This window comes from Hordeum vulgare, chromosome 4H, assembly GCF_904849725.1.
Source record: "Hordeum vulgare subsp. vulgare chromosome 4H, MorexV3_pseudomolecules_assembly, whole genome shotgun sequence".
NCBI lineage: Eukaryota > Viridiplantae > Streptophyta > Magnoliopsida > Poales > Poaceae > Hordeum > Hordeum vulgare.
In genome coordinates, this window is record NC_058521.1 from 72,990,521 (window position 1) to 72,996,093 (window position 5,573).

The following is a 5,573-nucleotide window of genomic DNA, read 5'->3' on the forward strand; positions in this document are numbered from 1 at the left end:
ACAAACATGAAATTACTGGAAAAAAAACCCAGTCTAAATTAAACTCGAGAAGATGTGAATAAAAGAAGACATCTCGAACAATGAAGTCAAACTTCTTATGTTACGTGTACTCGTTTACTAGGTGCTAGAACAGTATGAAAATGTGAATAGTTCAGTGTAACTTACAGTAACTCATATCGGAGGCAAACATTAGAGGAGCGATGCAAAACATTGAGCCGAAACACCTAAACATGGAGACGAAACTTCAGCCGGTCGTCGGTTGCTTCCCTCCCGGTCCCAGTCTCGGGAAATTATTTTCCAAACACATGAATCCGGTAGCAGTACAGGGGTGGGCAAATAAACCGAGGACTAAAAACCAACACCGAAGCCGAATAGACGAAAGACCAAAAATTCGGTGTTCTGTATGATCCTGAGGTCGGTGATGTGTGAGAACTTGAAATTTATTTGGTGATGTCGGTTTCAAGACAGGTTGGTCTTTTTTTAGGGGAAACCTGAACTTGCATGATAATATATGATACAACAGTAGTGTCATTCGGCTGGAGCAACCAATTATATCGACCATGAGCTAAAGATAAAACACTTTTTACAAAAATTGTGAGCCTTCATATTGGACGTTCTGCCTTCATGAATGATCCGGGCCTCCTTGAACTCTTGACGCCGGATGTTGATCTCTGTAGATGCCCTTGCTTCCTCCATTGCCTCTGCTTAACAAGCATTTTTACATCACCTGAAATATTGAACCATTGAAGATTCAGAACACCTGCAAGCCATAGCGTCACTACACATGCCATTGCTTCAAGCATTTGAGGGTCATCACAATTATCAATGTTGGCGAGTCAAGGTAAATTCTCTGAGTTCCTATTATGAGAACCGCGCGTCGGCTTTCTGTCAGGCGCCCTTATGTGCCGACCCATGTGAGGCGCGAGGCACCCCCTATTTTTCTTTTTTTTTGAGATTTCGTAAAAGGTTCTGACATTAAAAAAAACACGGATTCAAAAAATGTTCAACAAATTCAAAAAATGACCGTGATTTCAAAATAATGATTATTTTTATTTGATGAACAAATTTTGAAGTTGATGAACTTTTTTTGAAGTTGATGATCAATTTTTTTATTCAAGAACATTTTTTTTGGAAAAAATTGTTGAATTGTTTTTATTTAAATGAACAATTTTAATTTGACGAATATTTTCAAAAAACGATGAACAACTTTCAAATTTGATGAACATTTTCTCAATTTGATGAACGTTGTTTAAACCAATGAACAGAATTAAATTTGATGATTTTTTTAATCCAATGAACAGAAAAAGTTTTTGAATTTGAAAATAAATTTGCAAAAAATGAAAAAGTAAAGAAGTAAAAAAGAGAAAAGGAAAAGGAAAACAGAGAAGAAAAAGGAAAGAAAAATAAGAAAACATGAAGAAAACACCCCTGAAAAATGGGCCGGCCCATACAAACACCCGAGCACAGGTTGCTCGCGGGTGACCTGCGCACGGAACATGATTTCCTGTAAATTTTGAAATCATTAATTAAGGAGTACTCCTTTAAAAGTCTTTTTCATCTTTTCAAGTTATGACAAGTGGCATATTGCATGTGTGTCACTTGTCGCAACCTGTGAATTTTCCTTTTTTTAGATCCATTATTTCAAAACATTTTATTTCTTAAACCGTGCATCCAAATCTCGAATCATTTTCACCGTTGGATTTCTCATGTCGAGATTTTTAAAACAAGATTCCATGTTGATAGATTTTGACAAACTTTTTTTTGACAAAAAAACTGAACGAGAAAACCGTGCCTCTTCAAAAAAGACACATTTTTTTTGTTTTTCGTGCCTTTCGCGAAAGCAAAACCTTGCCTTTCGAGGACAAAAAAACGTGTTTTTTCACTTTCGAGAGGCGCGGCTTGCGGAGCAAATCCGTGCCTCTTGAGGAAGCAAACCATGCCCTCGAGGAAGGAAAAAACAAAGAAAACACGTTTCCCCTCATTTTCAAGAGGCACGGCGGTGCCCCTCGCAAAAGCAAATTCATGCATCTCAAGGAAGGAAAAACAAGAAAACATGTTTTTTCAAGAGGCAAGGATGTGCCTCTGTAGGAAGGAAAAGAGCGCGTATTTTTGTGCATTTTTTTCACGCAAAATCTAAGAAAGATTGGTGGAAAATCGAAACACCGAAAAACCCTAGAAAAAATACCATCCAAAAAGCGAAAACGGGTGAAAATAAAATAAAATTTCATAGAAACGTTCAAAACACAATACATGACGACGGCTGAGAACTTGTCAAATAACGACGCCCGTGAATAATCGTTGGTAGGCTTCCGATGAAGCGCTTCTCACATAGTCCCTCCTCGTACTTTCCGTGGGCATCTTGGCACAGAGGATTGATCGAACTGATCGAATACATGGAAATGATATATATACTGGCCTAAGAATATCTCCAACCGTGTCCCCTACATGCCCCTCCCAGACCATTTTGTGTTGCCGGCGGGGAAAAATACCCCAATCGCGCCCCTAGGAGCCCGTTTTTCGTCGGTTAGGACCGAAATTGGCCCCGACGGCCCGAGACCGAACCCAGCATGCAGGAGGGCGTCCGGGAGCGTCGGCGTTGTTATTTGCATGCAACAGGCCCACTCTGAGCCTCCCACTCGCTCTCTCGTGTCTCTCTTGCATGCAACAGGTCCACCCACGTGCATGTCTCTCGCCCACTTCATCTCTTTTTCTCTCATCTTTCTTGTCTTCTAGTGTTGGATAGAGGTATGGCTGAAAAACTCCCCCCATGGCTGAAAAAGTGGCTCTTGGGGGGCCAACCGAGTGGAGATACTCTAAAAGAATAGCAAAGCCGAGCAAGCCATGTGGCTCAATTAAACACACATGATATACTATTGTTTAGTCTGAAACACGATCCTAAAAAGAGAAGGCATCGGCATGCAGCCCACCCTTGCTGTCGAACAGCAACATCAGCCCCACCCCCACGCGTCATATTTGGTTGGCCATCCCGCATGATCTGTATGTAATACCATTTCATGTGAATTTTGATTAATAGAGCTTAGATTTGTCTAAAAAAACCACGCGCCACCATGAGGACAACTCGAAAAGTTAAACAATTAGGAGGACAACGTCGGATTCCCCGATCCTAACCTAGCAGTCATAGGTGTTTCTCTTGAGTCATGGTCTCACACCTTGTTTGTTTGAAAAGTCCTAGGACTTCTTTAGTCCAAACTAAAAAGTCCCTAGTCCTTACTTGTTTGATTCCATGGACTAAACATGGACTATAAGTTATTAAATGACATGTTAAAAGACCATGTTACCCCTACTAATAGACTAGAGGTTATTAAATGACATGGTAAAAGCAGAGACACTGTTGGAAAAAGTCTTAAAAAGTACCAAAAAAGACTCTTCCTTAGGGACTTCTTTCTTTAGTCCCAAATGTCCACTTTTAGTCCCTAAAAGTCACTCATGTTTTGTTTAGAAGGGACTAAAAGGGACTTTTTTTAGTCCCTACACCAAAAAAATCCATGTAAACTAACCCCCACTCAATTCCGGTTAACAGTGGAGACGCCCGACAACCAGCACCCAACTAGTAATTGCGGCACCTCGCGATCATCGACAGTGGAGGTGACCCGGCCGCCCGGCAACCAGCGCCCAATCCTTCCATAGGACCGAACCGACTTTTCGCTTCACGAAAGCTTCACTTAGTAGTTCCGTGCAATGGCGGACCCAGGATTGGCTAACGCCCCATGCGAAAAACCAAGGGCAAAAAACAATCCAAAAAACTCTAGTTTCAAGGCATACAAAAGTCAATCTATGTTGCATAACTAATAAGAAAATCAAACATAATGTTTAATGACAGCATTTGTTCCTTGATGGGTCAACTAACAAAGCAAGACAAATCAAAAGACAATATGTAGCATAGATAGATGATGCAAATGATTGATAGTTTGATACCAGATCAAAGGATTGGTTGATCTGAGCCTCCCATGACTACATCTTCAATAACAGAAGAAGCCAATCCTTCAATCATCAATTATGAAATGCAAATCAGTGCATAATAGAGCAGGTAAAACTAGTTAATAATAGATGAAAATGTGAAAACTTACATATAGGACGAGGCAAAAAGCCTTTATGTGTGCGACAACCTTGAAATCACTCGAGTATCTTTGATTCTTCAATACTAACAAATACATTTTCTTATTTTACTCATCTTGCTTTCCTGCAAAATTTTAGAGAAACAAATATTTCTCAATGTCAAAATCGGTTGCTCTGCAACATCGAACAAATAAACAAACAAGGTGAAACAGTGACATCTATAAACAAAAACAACGCATGTATAAACAAAATCATCATCAAAGGAAGGGCATGGTTGAGGAAAGGGGCCGAGCCTCGCGCTGGCCGCTGGGCAGGGGGAGGACAAAGGGGAGACGGGGAGGGGTCGCCGCCTCGTGCCCTCGCCGACATGGTGCCGACCGCCGGCGGGAAGGGCAGCTACTTTAGGCCCGCGCCGACCACTCGGGGAAGCTGACAAGGCGAGACCGTGGGAGGGGCGTAGGACAGAGGGCGGGGGCTACGCGCTGGACGGCGGGCGTCGGGCAGCCTGGCGGCGGTGTTTAGGTTTCGGGCGGTCGTAGTGGGCATGGACGGCGTTGGGGAACGGGGAGGAAGGCAGACACTCGTCTGCCTGGTCGCGCGAGCGCGTCCCCGGTCGTGAGAGGAAGAGACAATGCGGGCTGCGAGTGAGTTGGCCTGGGCTATTGGGCTTCGAACTAGTGTGCGCCCCAAGCTGATTATATATATATATATATATATATATATATATAATTTTTTTTCACGCCCGAGGCAATGACCTGGGCTGCCTCGGGCCCAAATCCGCGTGTGGTTCCGCGAATGGCTGATCGGTCTTGAATATTTGAAAACTGAATTTGTCAATAATCTTAGTTGTTAGAGCTTATTACTCCGTATGTGGTTTTGATAATTGATGACAATTTCTATGGACTAATGGTTGCATTGAGTTATATTTAAAGGATTTGTCCATAGGCATTTCTTGAAGTTCGTCTCTTGGTTTCAAGGAGTTTATATGATAACCAAGGTGGTATTCAAAGTATTATCCAAAGATTGGTCATAAAGACATGATGTCTACTACACAACTTCTTCTTGTAGACTCGTGTTGGGCCTCCAAGCGCAGAGTTTTGTAGAACAATAGCAAGATTACCTCAAGTGGATGACCTAAGGTTTATCAATCTGTGGGAGGCGTAGGATGAAGATGGTCTCTCTCGAGCAATCCTGCAATCACATAACAAAGAGTCTCTTGTGTCCTCAACACACACAATACAATGGTAAATTGTATAGGCGTGCTAGTTCGGCGAAGAGATGGTGATACAAGTGTAATATGGATGGTAGATATAGGTTTTTGTAATCTGAAAATATAAAAACAGCAAGGTAACAAATAGTAAACAACGAGCAAAATGTTGTATAAATGCTTGAAAACAAGGCCTAGGGTCCAAACTTTCACTAGTGCAAGTTCTCCCAACAATACTAAAATAGTTGAATCATATATAAATCCCTCACGTGCAACAAAGAGTGTTGGG

At 41.8% G+C, this 5,573-nt stretch overlaps 1 long non-coding RNA gene across 1 annotated transcript; it reads right to left on the reverse strand.

Annotated features, from left to right (window-relative positions):
* Positions 1-424: 424 nt before the first annotated feature.
* Positions 425-4,729, reverse strand: LOC123447925. The gene is made up of 3 exons (XR_006631567.1): positions 4,089-4,729; positions 3,937-4,002; positions 425-727 (listed from the first exon to the last, which is right to left on the reverse strand). It is a non-coding gene; the product is annotated as an uncharacterized LOC123447925 (long non-coding RNA).
* Positions 4,730-5,573: the final 844 nt, after the last annotated feature.